At 38.5% G+C, this 21,247-nt stretch overlaps 1 long non-coding RNA gene across 1 annotated transcript; it reads left to right on the top strand.

The window, feature by feature from the left end:
• The first annotated feature begins 16,736 nt into the window (after positions 1 to 16,736).
• LOC120500889 lies at positions 16,737 to 21,046 on the top strand. Its single transcript, XR_005627198.1, has 3 exons — positions 16,737 to 16,859; positions 16,976 to 17,110; positions 20,888 to 21,046. It is a non-coding gene; the product is annotated as an uncharacterized LOC120500889 (long non-coding RNA).
• Positions 21,047 to 21,247: the final 201 nt, after the last annotated feature.

Raw genomic sequence — 21,247 nt, forward strand, 5'->3', positions numbered from 1 at the left:
GCGGGGGCGCGCCCCGCCCCGCCCCGTGAGCGCGCACCTGCGGCGGCGAGCCGGGTGCGCGCGGGGGTCGGGCAGCGCCGGGGATCGTCACTCGGAGTCGGCCACTCAGGGTCAGTCACCTGCCGAGGATCGGTCAGCCAGGGTCAGTCACCCCTGGAGGGTCAGTCACCCCGAGTTCATCCCCCTCACAGGGCCCGTCACCCCCAGGAGAGTCACTCACTCAGGGTCAGTCACCCGGGGCCGGTCACTCGGGGTCGGTGTGCCGAGGCTGCGGCTGCGCTGCCCTGGCAGAGGAGCTGGAGGCGCGGCACGGTCCGAGCGCCGGCGGTGAGGGCCCGGGGCTGCCGGGCTGGCAGCGAGCACAGGGCCTGCGGAGGGGTGGGTGCGAACAGCTCTCAGGTGTGGGAGGGAGGGGATGCCGGCGGAAAGCTCAGAATGCCCACGGGCACTGTGGAAACTGAAGGAAAACGGCATGGACCCTCAGCATGTGTTTCTCGAGACCCTCAGGCAGCGGGCAGTCGGGCAGTTTGCCTTTTAAAGTCTACAAAACTACGGTATGGGCAAGGTTGGAAGATATCACAGCAGCTCATTTGGTCCAACCTCCCTGCTGAAGAAGGGTCACCTGCGTGGCACAGCATTGTGTGCAGACAGTTCTGGGGTGTCTGTAGGGAGGGAGATTCCATAACCTCTCTGGGCAGCCTGTCACTGGTCACATGAGAATAAAATCTTCCCTGGCAGCCCCTGTTTGTCCATGCGCTCAGGAAGCTTTGCCACAAGTGTTTCAGCTTCACAGTGGATGACTCAGACTCTCCAGTTTCTCCCTCCCAAGCTGGGCTGTCATGGCTTTGCTTGGCAGTGATGCTTTGGTGGTCACCTCCCAACCACGAGGAGGGGTTCTATGCCACAACCAGTAGTTCCACAGTTTGGTAGCTGAGTTCTCTCATATTTGTGCCTCAATGTTGACCTAGTTTGAATGACTTTCTTTACTTACAGGTGAAATGTTTGCACAGCCTGTATTTCTCTTCCCTATTCAGGCTCATATTTCCTGTAAAGTTACTTCAAGTTGATGTAGATCCCATCCTCAGTAGGAGGCAGGTCTGGTGTCATGAATCCCCAGCATATCCAGATGCTGCCTGGGGCAGACAAGTTTTTGAACTTCTCTGCTAGCTTTGCCATCCTTGATCACACCATCGTACTCTGTCCCCCAGTTAAGACTTTTGTTTTTAACCCATTTCATGAGTTCTGTTACTACCTTCTTTCTTTTGATGTATGTAAAGACCTTTTATACTACCAGTTTGAGCATCCTTTGTAAGGTGTTCTTCAAATTCTTTTCTAGTCCTCATTTCCTGCTTTGATGTGACCTGCAGTGTTTTACAGCTTTCTGCTCACTTTATTTTGGTCTAGATGAGTTCTGCCCCTTCATTATCAAAGGAATTGCCTTGGACAGAGATCACACTAGAGCATGTCACAAGAGGCTGTCAAACCACAAATGTTTGTGAGTGTTAAACACATATTTAGGAAAGCTGGTACCTACTGATGAATAGCTGTGTCTGTGCATTTTAAGTTTTTATATTGTTTTTTCTGCTTAATTTAGCAATGAAATTTTCCTAGGATTCAAATATAATTTTTAAATTCAATTTCTATCATTGCTGTTTCATGATTATCCCTGTTTCAAGTGTCATAAAATTGTATCCTACAAACCCTGATCATGAATAGCTGATACAAATGTGACCCGTATTATGAAAACTGGCACAGTTAAATATATGGAAGAAATTCTTTACTATGAGGGTGTTGAGGCACTGGCATATGTTGCCCAGAGAAGCTGTGGCTGCCACATCCCTGGCAGTGTTCAAAGCCGGGTCCAGGCTGGATGGGACTTTGAGCCACTTGGTCTAATGGGAGGTGTCTCATGACAGGGCATTTGGAACTGGATGATCTTTATAGGTCCCTCCCAAACCATTCAATGATCCTGTGATTCAGCTGTTCCAAATGGTATTTTTTACAGAGACATATGATGTATTACGGCCTTTTGAAAGACAGTTGTTCTCAATAATATTTTTGTAAATTCAGTCACTTTTAGTTTTTTTAGCATATTGCCTAAAAATTGAAGGATGAGAATCATAATAATTTTATTTCCTAAGAAGTTTGGATTAAATTAAAGAATGTTCAGCTGTGTGACAGTCTAAATAAAGACAATTTTAAATGTCTCTGTGGTACACACAATAACCTTCCACTTCATAAAAAGAGAGAAACCTTCAACTTTTCTTAAATCCAATTTATGAGAATATCTTTGAACCGATTTCCTCCTGACTAACATAGTAGCCCTCTATAGTGGAATAACTTCATCAGGACTGTTGCTGGACAAGGAGGAGTTACAGACATCATCTAACTGGGCTTCTGTAAAACTCTTGATAGATGGACTGTAGGATGGAGAAGGAAGTGCCTGGGTGGCCATATCCAGAGTTACAGCGAATGATTCAATGTCCAGGTGGAAACCAGTAACGAGGGGTGTCCCTCAAGGGACTAATCCTATTTAATGGCATTATCAATGACAGAGACAGTGGGAGTGAGTACGCTATCAGGAAGTGGACAGATTACACCAAACTGAGTGATGAAGTTGATGTTGATGCTTGGGAGCAGGGGTGTCCACCTGGGGAGACCTTGACAGGCTTGAGGAGTGGTCCCATGTGAACCTCATGAAGCCGAACAAGACCAAGTGCAAGGTCCTGCACCCGAGTTGGGGAAATCCTCACTATTAACACAAGCACGGGAATGAACGAACTCTGAGAGCAGAGAGAAAGGACTTGGGGATACTGCTGGATGAAGAATTGGACATGAGCCAGCCATGGGCACTGGCAGCCCAGAAAACCAAGTGTGCATCCAAGGCTGGATCCAGCAGCCCTGTGGGCAGCAGGGGAGGGAGAGGATTCTGCCACTCTGCCCTGCTCTGGTGAGACCCCACTCTGGGCTCCCAGCACAGGAAGGGCATGACATGTTGGATTGATTCCCAGAGAAGGGCCCCAGAGCTGGCTGGAGCATCTCTCCTGTGACGAAAGGCTGAGGGAGCTGAGGTTGTTCAGCCTGCAGAGACCTTGTCCAGACAACTGTAGGAAAATGAAACTGCAGCAGTAGTCATTTACAATTTGCAGGCCCCCTATTTCTTGAGGTAATAAAGTGAATGTATGTATTTAAGTATAAGCTGCACCTTTGTGCTGAAGTGCAGCACAGGACTGTTACCACAGGTGAAAAATGAGAGAATGTATCTGCCCCAGCAGTGTAAGCCAGCTCACTGGGATGCTGAGAGCACTTCAAGCAGCTGCTGAAGAGCTTTTACAGCTACAGATACTCCCTGGCCCCTGTGGCTGAACACCTGTAGCTAGTGGAGAAAGAAACTTTGGCTAATACACCATCTGTCTTCATGAAAAGGGAGAGTAAGGCACTCTCAAACTAACCTGCCTCATAGGGGATAAAGACATACAAGAGAGGCAGACAAACAGTAACTAGTTAGGATTCTCAAGGGACCTGGCTGTAACCGCTCTAAATTATGGCATAAGGAAATACATGCCATTAGAAATCAGTAGGAATTTGCCCTTTCTATTTGCCATAGGAAAAAAAAATATAGCTGTGTTAAAATCTGTCTCCTTCTCTGTATAGGAGTAACTTACTGCTACAGCCTAGCTATGACCTTTCCTTTTCCTCCCATTGTGCCTTCTGCTGCTGAGTGCCTATTCCAGAAGCAAACACAAGATTTGTACGTGCTGGATGGGGAATTCACTGACTAAGGTGAATGGTATACTGTGGTAGCATGAAAGTTGTGGATGAGGATGTGTTTCTCAAAATAGTCACTGCAACAATCTGCTTTCTTGTCTTTTCAGCTTGCTGGCTAGTCACTCAATTGGAGATTATTACCACTTGTTTAGTTTTTTAAGACAATGTTCAGATGATGATCAGATTAATATTCCATTGCACTTAAATGTTTGATACATGTACATGTCAATTTCTGATTGTCAATCAATAAACATAAGAACATACACAAGAATAAGGCAGAACCTACTGAACAATATAAAGTGGCAGCAGCTCTAATTCAGTAATTTGACAGTTGAACAAGGTGATTATATTGAAGATTCACTCTGAAAACTTTTAAGCAGAATTTGCCCACCAAGACAAGTCTTCTAGCGATTGGCTCATATATTCAAATGTTAGTTGTAAGATCAATGTTTTCAGAAGTGCTTTCATTGGGGCAATTCTATAGCTCACTGTGAAAACTTTTCTGTAGGACTACAGTTTAAATAAAGGCATGACAAAAGTCTATTTTGTTAATTGTAATATTAAGTAGAATAATATTCTCCTCACTCCGGAGAATATAATTACTGGAGGAAAGCATTTCTTATAATTGGCAGTTTGCTGTGCCGTGTATTTAAACAACATTTTGTAGGAACATTTATCTTTCAGAACAAAGGCCAATCTGGAAAACCCCAAGTAAGTAAAAGCATAGACAGAAAAGTTTAGATAATAGTTTTACAGATATTTGCTACAGAGGGACTAGCCTTCTCTATTTATGGATTGCTAATCACAAAGAAAATTCGCCCTTAAGAAGAATGACTTCCCTTTTTGTGTTTGGTTTGAGCAATTAATATTTTAATATTAAAAGGTCACTCATTAATGTACTTAGTTTTGTGCTACATAACAGTAAATTGTTTACTGGAGAAATTTCAATCAAGAGAAAAAAATGGGAAAGCATGAACCCACAAGACCTTATGTCTTGGGTTCCAACATATAACAGAGGAAAAACTAAGAGATGATTTTCAGGATAAATAGTCTAAACTTGGACATTATGTAATCCTGGAATCCTAAAGGTATAATTAGAAGTGTAAAGCTTTTTATATTTTTATAATTTTATTTTTGGTGTAGTTAAATATCCATGCATTAGCTAATTAGATCAGAGAGCTTGAAGTGATGAAGCATGTGGTGAGTAGTCTGGTTCATGTTAAGGTTCACATTTCTAAGAGAAAACAAATGGAAAAAGAAAAACACTAATGTCAGAAAAGAAATCCCAACTCGGGATCACAGGATCAAAAGCCACATTATTTTTAGTTAATCTTATCTTGTCAATATAAAGGAAAGGGATAGTTGAATGGAATATGTCCAAGTTTCCTGTGCTGGAACTGAAATGAGAAAGAAAATGAGATATGAGAATACCTTGAATATTCATGAAAAATGTCTTTGAGTTTAGTCCAGAGAATGAGTCATTTTGAGTTATGCTCAAGTCCTGACATCAGAAGAGGTCTGAACTTGCACCCTGAATTTTCAGCTTTCTAAAAGAAGGGTGTTTTTTCCACAAAAGACAGATGTCTACATCTTTAAACAACACTGTTGCTTCCCTTGGGAGATAGAAGGGATAGAGACATCCTAAAGGTGAAGTTCAGTTGATGTGCTTTGGTCACCCAAGTCTCTTAAGCCAGGAAGATTTTTAAACAGTTCTTGCTTTACAGCAAGAGATGTCATTAGGCAAAAACACAGAGTAAAAAATTTTCTCTTGGATTACTCAAAAGAATTGCAAAGGGTGGAGAAGCTGGTATCTAATAGATGGGCAAGGGAAGCTCTTGAGGAAAGGTTGAGATAAAAGTCAGCTGTAGCTACCAAAGGTCAGGACACAAGTGACAGAATCTTTGGAGAAATTAGAATCTAGTCATTGCATCTAAAATATTGCCTGTGATAAACAGAAAAATTACTTATGGTGACCAAACCTACGCTGATAAGAGCAGACAGGCAGTCATCTGCATGATAATGTTCCACCACAGAGCAAACAGTAATGGTAAACACTTCACAGTGAACACACTAAAACTGAATTTGTATAATAAAAGTGGACAGTTTTTGCTCATGTGGTCATTTCCAAAAGTGGAAAAAATATAAAATTTTATATTAAAAGATGTGTTAAATGTGTTAAAATGTGTTAAAATCCATCTTTCTTCATCTGTGTATAGGAGTAGCTTACTGCTACAAACAGCAAGAATAGTATGGACTTCGTATGAGCTCTAAACTCAGTAGAATTAGCAATGTTACTGCACAAATTTTTAATGTATTCTTCCAAAAGAAGCAAATCTCTGTTCCTCAGATTTTTCTCATGATCAGAAGTGACTTCTTTACCAAGGAAGCAACTATGTGAGTGTGTGGGCTTGATAAACTTTTCCCCTCTATTTTTTTTTATGTAGAATAAATGAACTAACACTCCTGATACCTGTACTTGCAATTTTCTTGAAGGAAGAGTTAAAAATTTTATATGGGGAATGAAGCGGTACATTTCAGTTTTGTCCAGATTATGACATTTTATGTGAAAATCTTTATACTTTGTTTTTGCATGCTTACGCTACAGTGCATACTAAAAGAAACATTTCCATATTAAGCCTTAATTTCTATAAAATTTGAGTAAATATGGCAGATAATACAGAGTGCTGTTAGGACACGGTTTTGTACACTCTGTGTGAGATTCAGCTCAGCCATCTGAAGCTGGGTTGAACATATCATATGGGGTAATTATTCTAACTTATTTTAGGATTTAAGAATAATTGGCTGCTATTGTTACCTGATTCACTCATGACCATCTTTGCATTCTTTCTTTCTGAAAGCCTGCATCATAGTTCACCAACAGTGACAGTATTTGCATTCCTTATGTAAAGTTCAAAATAACCATGATTTCTCTGTCTACACAGTATTCTGGGAAAAATCATGAAGGCTGCCTAAATGAAAAGCTGATGATTATAACTACATCACTGAAGTAAGTTTTGAGAAAGAATAGTTAAAATCAAGTTGTTTCCTTTAAAGCTTTTTGAAAGCTTGGTTTTGAGTAGTGTCCAAGCTTCCTTAATTTACACAATTCATTTACTGAAGTTAATATAAAAAATTATATTATTTACAGGGACATTTACTGTGGAGGGGTGTATTAGGAAGCTAATACAACAACCAAATCAATTCTAATTATATAGATAGGGAATCTATATAATTAGAATTGATTTGGTTGTTGAGAAATGGTAGGACTTTAGGAAAAAATATTTAATTTTAGATAAAATGACATTTTAATAACACTTCTTGTGCAGTAGAAGCCAGCTGAGTTAATAAATTTTCTGAGAAAAAATAAGAGTTAGAGTTAGACTTTAGATATCGGTATTGCTAAATTCAGCACTATGGGAAAGACCACACAAAAGGTCACATCTGAAACCACTTTAAATATTCCTGGCATGTTACTAAAATTACACATGATAATCTTATTTTATAAGCAAAATAGGTATTTTTCTAATTTAAAACCAGTGTATTTCAGCTCAAGTAAGATATCTACTGTCCTGCTCTTACGTTTCATATTTTTATGGAAGATAAACTGCAGGAATTTTAGTAATGATTCAGAAATAAATACTTCTAAGTAGCTACTCAATTACTTACTTAAAAGGGTTATATGTTCTGACATGCCCATCAGTCTAGACCATGAAGTGGCGACAGTGTTTCCACGTTCACAGGTGTCGATTTTTTGAGGCACTGGTCAGAAACAAATAGTGCTGATCAACTTGTAAATTCCAGCACCAGGACAGTGACAGAAGCTCTTATGCAGAATAAAAGTCACTAATTAAAATCAGTTCTGGAACTGATGAAAACTGCAGTGGGGTGCTGCAGGAGTATTTGAGAGAGATGTATATTTCTTCAGAAATATATCTGAATGCTGTCATTTGCAATAATTTCAAGATCTGTTTGTATAATTTCATGGAGTGGTAGAGCTCTTAAGCAGAATGTACAGACAACCTTATAAAACATTATTTGCAAAGAAAGACACATATTAAAAAATCTGAAGGTTGCCTGTGCAGTATTAATAATTTGATTTTTACATTTGTTTCATTCCATTATGCAGTGAATCAGTGCTTGTTCATAAAATCATGATATCTTCTCTGCAGGGATCAAGAATCAATCAATGAACGACATCTGAAAATATGCAAACATGGTGTGTTTTAGTTTTGCTCTCTGTGAAGAATGCATTGTTCTGTTTGTTCTGAATAGGTATACTGTGAGTTTTATTTGAAGCCACTTAATCCAAGTTTCCAGAGAGACAGAAAAGCATTCTCTAGAAATCCTTTCTGATCTGAAATGCCCTGTCAGTCATATTTTTTCCCAGGATGAACTGTCCTAGTTGAGCTAGTCAGTCCCAATATGAAAGATGTACCAAGTCTTTCACAGTCGTCTGAGTTCTTCTTTGATTTTTGGTCTTTGCCTTTTGAGACAGAGGCACTGCCACTGTGCCTAATCTTACAAATAGAGGGGTACATTATTTGAAAATTGAAGTAGACTGTATCAGCAGGACCTGTCTAATGCACATGATTTTTAACTCCTTCGAAGAATGCCACTGGATTTGTGTGTGAAGTCATAAAATACCCATACAGATTCTTTCCCAGTCAAGATAATTTATCCATACTACCATTAATTTTAATTTTTTTGGATGGTTTCCACCAACTTGTCCTGTGAAGAATTCAGGTTTACAGCTCTTTAGTTCCTCTTCTGCAGCTCTTTTGGAAGTCTTACAAAGTCAGTGTCATATTGACCATTTTGCAGTTGAACAAAGAGAAAAAAATTATAAAAGTCGTCTTTGAAATCTAAGGAAGTAAGGGAGCCCAATCTTGCAGAACTTGATAGTCCAAGTAGAATTGCTAGTGAATCTCTGTTAAGCAATATTGTCACTACTGCATATTTATTTGATAGTGCAATAGGATAGAATTAATAAGTACATATTCCAAGTCCATTTGATAAACTCGAATGTGATAATGTCAAACTGCTGAATTTAAATATTTGTAACTTTTAGAGTGGTCAAACTACTTTGAAAAATGTAATTTAATATTTATATCACATTTGTTTAATTTTCTAATTTGTTTAATTGTAATCTTAGATTTCTGTTCCTGGTCAGTTTTAGTTATCTGAATATTTTATCCAATGTATTTTTCTGAAGTGTTTGTGAAGTTAAATAAAAACACCTTCTGACTATGATGAAGCATGTTTATTTGGAGGTGCAGAAGATAATATATAGATTTTTAAGCAAGTACATAAAGAGAGAGAACTGAATAAACTGAGATCTAACTATAATACTACAATTGTTATGTACAAGTGGAGGAAAAACTGTATTTAGTGTCCATGATTATATCTCAAAATCTCTGTGAGAAGTAGCTCCAAAACATTGACACATATGTCTATACGTCTGTGTGTTCAGGTTGCCCACAAACTTCAAACTACAGGGAAAACAGTGTCCCTTAAGTGAAGATTTTGAATATGAAAAACAGATAGAAACCAAGAGACTGTTCAAAGAGAGGTAACCTAAGCAAGAGAATTGACTTCTTCTACCTAAGTGGCTGATTATTATTGTACTTGACATTTTCTAGTTGGTAACAGCATTATAAAACCAGCACAGGACCTAAACTCAAAGTTGTCAGAAATTTAACTGTATATGTGGACGTCGCCAGAAGCAAAACACAAGTTGGTTGACTTGTGTTTTTGTTATTGATGTGAATGCATAACAGGAAGATTTCAGTCTAAGTAAAATTTATCAGGATAAATTTACATAATTAGCATTTGGAGGAAAAATCAAATATGGGATGCAGCACCATGTACTTTTTAACTTATTTTTAGAGCCCGAGTTTAATTACCTCTGGCACTGTCACAGCTGCTACATGATTCTTAAATACTTTAACTGAGCAGTTTGCATCCTAATAGAGAGGCTGTCTCCTGTACATGTTCTGTCTATATTCTGATGCAGTTTCATGAAATAATCTAACTGGCTGGGCTATAAATACCCTATAAAAAATAAGAAAAGGGGTATGGTTCACTTCTTACACAGTTCATTAGATGGAGATAATAAGGAAGGGCAGAATAGTGCAGGAAGCTAATTTTACCCTTCTTCTTACCTGTATCTCTGTAGCTATTATGGGTTACTTAAATAAATAACCAGAATAGAGTATCCATTACATATTTGAAGAGTGGGTAAGTAAATGTGCCTTCAACTCTGACATAAGCGAAACCTCATCTGGTAACTTCATTTAACAGTGTCATGATTTGACGCTGGCACAATGCCAGTGCTTTTATGAAAATATACTTTTTTTTGTGGCTGCTGTGAGATGTGATTAGAAGTAGAGTAAAGCAGGCTTTAACTTAGGAATAAAGGAAAAAAACTTTATTAACTACAATATTTAAAAAGGAACAGACACAGAACTCAGAATGAAAGCTTTCCAAATACTTTCCTCCTCCTCCCCCCATTTCCTTTACAGTATGAAATAAAACTTTAGAGTTTCACTTAGTCACTATCTCTGTCTCTCAGATAATCAACTTTCAGTCCATCACCACCCTTCAAATAATTAACTCTTAGTCTGTCAGGGAGAGAGGAGTCTCTCCTTGCCCCATAGGCTTCCCCCGGAAACACAACTGAAACCTCTTGTGTTTCCATGTCACTCATGGCACTGCCCGGAGAACATCGGCCCTTGTGACTTCTTCCCTCCATGTCCAGTGCTCTCACCACTGCACATGGATCAGAACTGTTTTTAGGGTTCCTCTTTTAAGGATGCTTTGCCTAGTTCTAAAAAAGCAACAGTTTCTCAGCTTCCAGACACCAACCCCCTCAAATTTACCTCCTCGGGCCGAGGGGCCTTGTGAACAGAGATCTCCCTGTCTACTGAAGACAGAGGGCATCCCACACCCTCCTCAGCCATCTCTGTTCATGCCACTGCTCTACTGCACTTTTTTGGTTCCAAGGCATTGCCTCCCTCTAAATGCAGTCTCTGTGTTACAGGAAAGACATGGGTCTGTCCACGGCCATACAAGACAGAGTCCAGCTCAAGGCCACTCCATCATCTCCTCCCATCTAAGATTCTTCTCACCTCTGCTGACATCTTTCACTTGCACCAACTTTCATCACACTTGCCGATTTCCTCTTATCTCTCTCTCTCTCTCTCTTCATTCAGATTCAGGAGGATCAGTATTTGTAAGGTTTCTATGATTTAAGAAAAGGGTTAAAATTTTCGCCTCTGTCTGCCCAGAACTCCCAAGGCGGACGGTTCTTGGTGCCGCATCTCCCACTTCTCCTTCTGGCTGGCCGTGCTGCCAGTCCATGATATCAAATTTCGAGGCAGCACAGGCACTGGCTCTCTCTCTTTCCCAGGGGGTTGGGGCCTGATGCCTCTCAGGGCTCCTCAGGGCTCCTTCCATCTTGCCAGGCCTTCACCCCGCTCTTCTGCCCAAGGCTCCAGCCTACCTCACCCGGCCGCATGGCTTCCCTCCCCAGCCAGACCCAGCTCGGCAGGCGAGCTCTGACCGGGACCAAGGGAGAGTTCTCCTGGGAGTTCTTGCTTTTAACCCCCTGTGTTCTCAGAGGCGGTCCATACCTTCAGTGGCCAAACCAGGTGCCAATATTCAAATCCAAGCACTGATTGGTTTGACCACAACCTCCCAAAACCTCACTTCCTTATCACCCAAGGACAAACAGTTATTAAGAAATTGGCATCTAGCAATTCAGGAACTCACATATAATGTTTTATACATTCAGAATCCCCCAAATGTATATGATTGATGATTTATATATTCAATCAACCCTAATATGATTATGTTAGACAGTTTCTGAAATTAATCTATTATCATATATCATTCAAAATACCTCATAACACACAACTTCATCAAAAAGCAGTCTAAATTCCTGTGCTGCCAGCAAAGAATATTAAACTAATGAAATTTAAAAAGAATTAGAGACATTAACTAATAATGATAATGATAAATAGAAGTAGGCCTGAAGGGAGACCTTGTTATCAGACCTTGAAAACATATGACTGCAGGCTTACTTTCTATGTGGTTATTTTTGCTTATGCGCTATTATAAGAACCAAATTATCCCTTATTTTAAACAAATTATATTGTCAATATTTCAAGTGTATTTAGTTTTATATATTTTAAGCTACTTAATTAAAATTGCTGCTACATTTAATTTTGTTGGGTTTCTTTTATGATGGGATAATTGGGCAAATATAACAATGATATGAAAGAATAAATATTTACACCATTTTTGCTTTGACCGAAAGTTGTGTGGTCTTAAAATAGTTCTTGTAGTCTAAAGACCCATATATTGCTACTATCTCCACTGTCTTCTTTTCTCCTCTAAGTTATTCCCTGATGTCTTTCTGATTTTCTCTGGTCACTTTGTTTACAGAAATCTGCTCTGCTAATCTGCTATGACAGGCCAGGAAGGAGAGGGAGAAGAAAGAGAACAGAAATGCTTTAGCTCAACCTTCAAATATGTGAGACTGAAAGAAATTCAGGCATCAGTCAGGAAGCATTTGATCTTTTACTTAAATGTATTTCATAGGAGGAATAGTGCTGTGAAAGATTATGGGTTTATGCAAGCATTTCCATGATTACAGCCTATGGATTATGGATTAGAATTTCTCATGGTGGAGTCAATAGAATTAATTTATTTAATTCTTCTGAGGTCTGAACTTGAAACTATTGCTGAAGATGGAAAATATGTATAAACTTTCCAATAGAAACAAGAATTTAAAAAGGTCAAATGCAGAGGATAAACTTTACGAGCATACCTGTTTCTTCATGTCATGTACCTGCCTGTTCTGTACTAGAGGTGGAAGATAAGAGTTGAAGTGAGGGAGAGATGATGCAGGGCTTTTTCTGGATCAGTAAAAAAAGGCTTTGACAACAAATGGCTTAATAAGATAACTCCGCTAATTAGAAAAAGTAAGAAGAGTAATATAGTTAGAAATGAAACCTGATATGTGACTGGGGCACCCTGAGTTTGTGCAACACGAGACATAACTTGGATGGATTTTCCTATTGCACATTGTGCAGAGCCGATCCTGTCTGTGCAGAGAAGCTCTCCCTTTCAGTACTGGGAGATATTCCATTTTTTCATTGCAAGAAAACAGCACTATTACTAAGGGATTATGTAATGAGCACTCCTTGCTGCACTTGTAGTTAAAGGTGAGGCCAGGCAGGTGGTGAAATCACTGGTACCCAGTGGGAGTTGCCCGTGGGCTCCTCTGTTCCAGTGAACTTGCTGAGTTTATCCTGCAGCCAAGAACTTTGTGCAGCACAGAACAGCCCTGAAAGCTGCCCTGTATATTCAGCACAGCCCTCTGCCTACTCAGGTGAACTGTTGTGTGGATCACTAGCTCCTAAACATGGAATGCTGTCCTGGTCTGGACCAATACACTACCTAGGAGGAGCATGCATAGTTTCTGTAAGAGCTCTTTGTTGATGCCTTCTGTAGGCTGACCTAGAACAGAGGCTAGACAGAGTTAAAGAATAAAGTAGGTCATTATTAAAAGGCCTCAATAGATACACCTTGGGCGGTACAAGAGCCCAGCCAGGGCTACACTCAAGATGGACCCAAAATGATCACAAAATATGTGACTGGTCATGAAGTCTCTATTTTTATAAAGTTGAGGTCCATCTGCATATTGGAGTTAATTGTTCAGCTATAGCTTTAGGTTATGAAGTTCCATCCTCCTTGTTTTTCTCTCTTCAATTCACTGTTCTTTATACTTTTTGGTCTTGGAGCTTGTAACAGTTGTTCCTGGACAAGCTGAAAATGATTGTGTCTACGGACTCTGTGAAGAGAACTTGCTAACACCTTCTATAAAGCTCAGAGTTGCACACTAAAGCAGCACAGAATCTGAAAAATATAAGAGGCTAAAACTTAAGCAAATCCTCATTCCTTCATGTTTACTTTGATGGGTAAATTTATGTTTTTAAAACTTTAAAAATACTCTTACTTCTAATGAGGGGCTGTTGTATAAAACAGTGTTGTCTAAGGAAAAAGAGGAAGAATAGATAGATTGTCTAAAATAAATACAAATTCTCAAATTTAATCTTATAATCTAACACCTTGTAAAGTAATTTTTGATTAATAAACTAACCATCTAGCAAATAAACAAAAATAATTTTCAGAGTATAATAGAGGTGCTTCTGTGTGTGCATTCTAGCAAGGATGTTTTCTGTTTCAGAAATGAAATTTCCATTTCAGCCAGAAATGAACCACTGGTTGGAAGAAAGTAATCCTTCTCTTATCTGCTAAGGAGTAGAGTAGATGCACCCTTCCTTAGCTCCTCCTGGTTTGTATAACATGGTATATATTTCACAGCACATCCTATCACAAGACCCTGGACATTATGCCCTTGTGTGACCAAGTACAGTACTTTCTTGTTGATTAGTGGGGAAAAAAAGACAAGCAAAATAAAATCTATTCTCATGTTTTTTCCTTGAAAAATTAGTCGGATACCACAGCAATGAGACTTCAGCTGCCCTTGTTGACATCGGCTCAGGTATTTGTGAAGATTTCTAACTCCAAGCTTGTATATGTGATTGCATATATTTTTTATTTGACTTATGAAAATTTTTCTATTTAAGACTGACTTTTTCTGTCTCCCTGTGATATCAATTTGCTCTACTTTTTACAGGCTAGTAATGCATATCTGTATATTAATTGTATTATTACATCAGAGGCTCGGCTAACACAGAGATTTCTGTTTCAAATGCAGTCTTGTCAGCATGATTTGTGGTAGAGCTAATAAAAAGTGACCACTGTAAAACACTTATCTCTGTTTCTAGGCATAAAAATTTACACTTTTGAAAGCAAACCCTTGATTGTATCTCTCCACTGCTTACACACTAACAGTGCACCTTACTTTCTGGAAGTTAAGTTAATTTAGTAAGTATTTCAGCAGTAAACACATTAGAAATTTTTGTTGCATTTTTAAAATAGCACAACAAATCCTAAAAGTCTTTATGTGCAGGAAGGGAATTATAATATCAGTTAAAATAATAAAAGAGAATCAAGCTTACATATGAAAATATAAGGCTTTTTTCATATGAGGCATATAAGGCAATTTTCACATATGATTAGGTTCAATTTGGGCCTGTCTGTCTGACATCTATTTTGGAACTAATTATTTTGTTGCTGTCTTAAAATAATTGGTAAAACATATGGGATAATTAGTATTGTATTTTTCTTTCTTTCCTGCTGTTTAAAATTAATATTTTTAAAATGCTAAATGGAAAGAACAGGGTTCAATATCTCTGTTTCAATGTATTCTCTATTTATCTTCTCTCTAAATAGCTATTCTTCAGTCCTACTGTACAATAAACAATGCTCTTAAACAATGTGAAACAGAATTTAAAAATTGAAGGAATAGTGCAGGCTGCCCTGAGAGGTGGTAGGTGCTCCAACCCTGGAAACACTGGAGGTCAGATGGGATGGGGTTCTGGGCAATATTTCCAGTTGAAGATGTCCCTGCTCATGGCAGCAGTGTTGGACTAGGTGACCTTTAAAAGGTCACTTTCAGCCCAAACCATTCTGTGATTCCATGAAAAATTATATCTGTTGCATTGTCACTGGTTTCTTATAAGCTTCTAGGCTGCAATTAGATCCTCAAGCTATTCTCAAGCTGTTTCATCCACGTTCTAACCAGTAAATGCTACACTGAACTTACCACATCAGGATAGCACTACTCTCATGGAGTTCAAGCTGGAGATCATAAGGAAGTGTAGATTTTGGACACGTACAGGGGTGCAGGCAGAGCTAAGCTAAACCAAGAGGACCATGGAGGCTGCGCAACTTAGAAGTTTGTGCTTGTGCTGTATTCCTTTTATGGTATCAAGTACTGTTTATTTCCCAAATACCAGTGGGGCTTAGGTGACACAATATGCAAATAGTGAAGGGGGGGGGGGCTCGCCTGGGTAAGTGATATTTCCTCTGAAAAACAGGTTGTATTTTTCTAACAGAGGAGACTGGTGTTTTAATTTCCCATGATGGTCACGTAGGTTTCATCAATCCTGTTTTCCAGTGTGTTGCATTGCCTCAGGCGACTCAATTGGTTTTAAGAGAGTCACTGTCAGCAGAGTGACACTTTCTGCAGTGTTGTTGGTTGCTGTGCCCATACACCACGGACACATGCACGTCTCCTGATAGCTTTTCCTCAAGTACACACCTCCTGCTTGTTCTAGGTTGGTATCCAGTCCTTTTGTAATTGCTCCTCATCTGTATATGTTTCACAAATAAAACATCTCCTTATGCATTGCCCTTTACATATTCCAATTTCTAAACACCTCCCAGTAAACAAGAATACAAAATGTTAGCATTCAAAATAATGTAACTAATATCACAAGTGTATTGAGAGTGATTGTATAGGAACATTTGGTGTCAGACTTTGCATCAGTAAGCAGAGTATTGAACGTGGAATTGCCAGGCATAAAATCTTTATCCTGGATAATTTGTAAATAACAATATGCAGCACTACTGCAATCTAAGGAACTTATTTACTCCTTTGTGGTGCCAAACAAGTACAGCAGAACAACTTTTGCTTATTAAGGAAATAGAAATGAAAAAACCCAACAAAGTGAAAGTGGACTGAAGCCCTCTGGTTAGTTAGTCCAGTCTGTTCTGTTTTTTTCTACAGTCTCCCTCTTCCAAAGAAAAGGCACTGAGAAAAAGTTGTAGGGAATGTATTCAGACCTGTTTGCTTACACACCTGCTTTGCAACATTGGGTGCTCAGGGTCACTATCTTGACTGAGGGAGTGTGAGGAGATAGTAGCCAAGGTAGGGAGTGCCAGTGACTCAGTCCTAATGCTTCCTTCTTGTCCACATGTCTTTCAGTCTGCTTCTTTCTCTGCAACCAGCCATCTTTGTGGACTGGTGTGGAGGGTTGTGGAAGGAAAAAGGCCACAGCTTTGCCAAATGAATGCTTCCTCCTGCACGTACATGTTCACAGCAGAGCAGCTGGACAGGGGCTGAACCACTCATCACATTTCTGATGCAGGCAGACTGAGTGCACTCAGAGCAAGAGGTGCTTTCCCCCATTGTTTGTTTGTGTCACAGTATTAGTGAAAATCTGTCCCTTGTGTTGAATCATTTCCCAAAGGAAGTATAGTGACTTTTTTTTTTTGTATATCCTCCTTGCAGAGTCGATGAGAAAAACCAGAACCCGGAGTGTTATTTTCAATGGGAAAACAATAGGAGGGAAGTTAGGTAAATGAAAAGGAGGAAGGATGGACTGAGGAAAGGGAAAAGACAACACAAGCAAGAGGAGAAAGAAATGTAAGTAAGGAAACCTGTATCTTAACTCCAAAATACCAAGGGAGCATTTAATTATCTTGTCTTTATCAGTCTCTGCATATTGGTGCAATCACTGTATTTCACTTCTGCCATTGGTACTCTACAGCTTATAGGTGAACTCAGCTATTCTACATGAGAAAAGTAAAATAGGAAACAGGACTGCATTATGAGAGAAATTATTTTATTCAGTGAGTTAATGAAGGGAAAGAGGGAAAAGAGCTTCACTGCTTTAATTTATGCCTTTTGAGCTATATCAATTTGGAGCTTTGCCTCAACAGAGAGCTTCAAGGTGGTGAAAAAGGGGAATGTTACTGCCCTCCATAGTACAGAAATCATAGATCTGTTTCCTTTGATGGGATGTTGAAATACATTTTAGAAATAATGTTCAAATTAAAAAAAAATAAAAATTTGTATATACTTCAGATTTCTAAAAGTTAAACTTATATAGAGACCGTTGTCATAATTTTGTTCACTTGTCTAATTCAGCCTCAGGTACTCCTGTAGTTTCAAATCTGACCTGAACAGTTGTGAAAAACTTGAGAAAAAAACATTCAAGTTTTATTTACTTCTGGAGTCCCAAGGGGAAAAAAAAATTGTCTATATTTTCAAAGTTAAAAAATGTAATGCATACATTGCTTACAGCAGTATTTCACCCACAGTTTTTAGCTGGGTTTATTTGTCAGAGAGGCAACTGTTAAATGAAAAAATAATAAGGTAAAGAATAAAGCTGTTTTCTTTGTAGCATGAGGGCATTTGAAATTTTTGAAATTTGCTAAAACATGATTCTAACCAGAAATGGCATTTGCTAATAGCCCAGAGGATTTTGGCCAGTATCTTGTTGTGTTTCATAGACATCTGGAGTGGTCACAGCCAAGGAAGAGGCTCAACCCTGAGGCTGTTTACTTTCAACTCTGGCAGAGCATTGGTCAGCTATTTAGTTCTTTGTACCGTCCCTGTTAGAGATATATTTCAATGTGTTGCTGTGGATGTATAAACTCATAGCAGGAGTGGCTGGAGGGGTCATTGTGATTATCTGTTCTGGACCTCTTTGGGGCTTATTTCTGTTTTATGCTGAGTGTTTATCATAAAACATATAAATGGTCTTGGGAAGATGAGGTAAGGGTACGTCACTGGGCTTTGGAGAACACATCTGCATGATGTGCAGCACAAACCCCTTTTCAGCTGTTCGACCAGCATGCAGCCACTATGAGTCCTGCAAAGCTACACTGATGTACAGTTAACTTAAAAAAAACCACAAAACCCCATTCTTTAAAAACAAATACTTATCTGCTTGTCTTATTTTTTCACATCTTCATCTCCAAGGCTCTTATTTTTGGAGTCCTGTCTACTAATAACTCATTCTAATCCATGTTGTGGTTTTTGCTTTGGATAAAACTGCTTTTCCCCACAGGCTAATATTGATTGACAGCTTTCTCATCTCTAAATACTCCAAGTGCTATAACCATTTTTGCTTTGTACAGTCACATGCCGTGCTGTAAATACATCATGCACAAAATGTTAATTTATGCAACTGCTTTACCCGATATTTCTTTGCTCTGCATAAGTGACTTCGGCAAAATTAATGATATTAAGTATTAAATTTATATTAATATTTTGGCAGTGCATTTTGGAATTTACTGCATTTTTAGAGATATCTGTCTTTAAAAAGAGAAAATTCTACCCCTGTATTAAAACACTGTGTTTCAAGACTGGCTGCGAAGGCACGAATTATGCATCATATCTTCCCTGTGCCAGATTAGAAAATAATGGTTTCCCTCTTATTTGAGTAGTTATAACTGGAGAACTAAATGAATACAAAATTTAACTTTTAATTTGGTTTCAAAAATTCAGCCATTAGTTTTTGAGGCTGAAGGAAGTATATAGGGGTATTTCTCCCCATTTACTACTACATATTGAATAAGTTGTGACCTACAGGACTTCCTGAGCCTTTTAAATACAGGTCGGATTTTTTCTTCCATTAAATTGTCCAGCTGATCTTTATGCATTTATGGTTTTGATATTCAGAATATATTGTATTAAGAAATCCTATGATTTAACATTTGCAGTATGCAAATTCACCTCCTATTTTTAAAAACTTCTTTGAGTAATAATACAACTTGATACCCCCTCAAATTATATAATGAAACAAGATTTTGGGAAAAGAAGAACTGTCACAGAAACATTAAAAGGCATGTATTTTATTTAGGTGCTATTAATGGAGAATTGTCACTGAGACAGCTTTTGTCAAAGTAGTGTTCAACTTTTAAATATTGCATAGTGAGCTGCCTGGATAATAGATTGAAGACTGCTTTGAGCATATTTTAGTGAGCGTATTTCCTGTATACATGACATGCCTCACAACCATTCCTCAATCTCTGCTTTTCTCCTCTTTAGAAAATTAGAAAGCTTCTTTTTAAATGGTTTATCTCTGTATTGTGAGAGAAATGTGGTCAGATGTGGCTGTCAAAAGTCCCATAGAGAACCATTACTTTATGGTAATCTTCATCAGGTGCTATTTATTTCAACTCCTTAAATATTTAAATAAATTTAGATACTTACATTTAAATATCCTTTAGCCTTCGTTTCCTCTTCTGAAAGATGTGCTCCTACTACCTTGTAATTAGCCTTTTTATTTATGAAAAATTACATCAGGACACTTTTGATTTTAAATGAAATAGTGAAAATAGCCATTGAATATTTCTGCTTTGTACTTATATACTTAAACTATGATTTTGTACTGTACTTATAGTGAGTCTTTTTTGATTTTCAAAGCATGAAAAAGAGTCTGACATAATAATTTGTGATACTCTTCCTGGTTTTCTTGTGTATTGGAATAATTGTTATGTTAAAACATAACTGTTTTTATGTTATCTTTTTAAACTGCCAGTTTGATGCACCATTGCTTCCCTTTTGGATTTTTTTTTAAATGCAAAAAATTATAGAGAGAATGTAGGTCACATGTCACAACAACTGCTTCCACGTCCCTGCTTAGACCTGAATCTGCAGAGGAAAATCATACTGTTTGCTCTGAAAAAAACAGTTTAAAAACTGAAATGAGAACAGACAGAAACAAATGTTTCTCAAGTTTTCTTTAATTATTGTAACTCATGGATATCACACTAGTAGCAACAACATTTGCTGGCAGGCTCAATATTTGCAACAGCTGTGCATGGAGCACTGGAGGTTATGTGCCTGCCTGTGTCTCAGAAAGTTGCGGCCTATACATATTTTTTAACTAAGGAATCAATAAAACTGTCCTGACTCTATTACCAATTTTACAGAAAAAAATGGGGACATTCCTTCAACCTATAAATTGATACAAATTCCATGACCCACTTTCTGAGGCTTTCTTAATATTTCTACAAATCCATCTCCTCCTAAATCTAGTTAGTGCCTATTGACTGGTAGTCCTTATTTTGCTATGTGATCCTACCTGGAAATCCCATACTAAGCATGTACTTTGGATTTATTGTGTGTGGATGACAGCCATGTGGTGAAACTCTTAGCAAAAATCAGTAAAAATAAAACTCCCTAACACCAATATAGCAGTACAAAGCAGGTGTTCTTTGGTCGGATGCAGGAGGGTGTATCTTCCCTGAAAGCTGTGCATACTTATCTTAGAAAAAGCTCCTGTTTATATACTGTAATTTACATCTGCATACATTGATTTTCCTGGAATAAACATGTGTATAATAAACATTTTCCCCAAATCATTAACATGTGTTTTCTCCCCTCTGCTTATGTTCTTCTGTACTGCAGATCTCTCTAGTGGTCACCAACCCCAAAGTCACACCTGACCGCCTGGTGAACTGGCAAAAGTTGGCACAACTGAGCTGGTTGCTCTCCTGTTCTCCTTCCTGCAGAATAAGCATTCAGTGGTTCCACAGGCCAGTGGTTTTTAAAGAATAAGCATTGTGTTAGCCCACCAGGTGCACACAATTTTTCATCAACAAAACTCTTTTAAGACAGGCATGTGATTATCTCAGATGAGGCTGAAATGAGACTATATTCAATATAAACAAGTCACAGTCTTGCAAAACGAGTTGCTGTTCAATAGGTAATGTAATATAGTTTCAGTAGTGTTTCCCACTTTTTAAGCATAGTTCTGTATGTTAATAT

This window comes from Passer montanus, unplaced genomic scaffold, assembly GCF_014805655.1.
Source record: "Passer montanus isolate IOZ18808 unplaced genomic scaffold, ASM1480565v1 scaffold190, whole genome shotgun sequence".
In the NCBI taxonomy this organism is placed as follows: domain Eukaryota; kingdom Metazoa; phylum Chordata; class Aves; order Passeriformes; family Passeridae; genus Passer; species Passer montanus.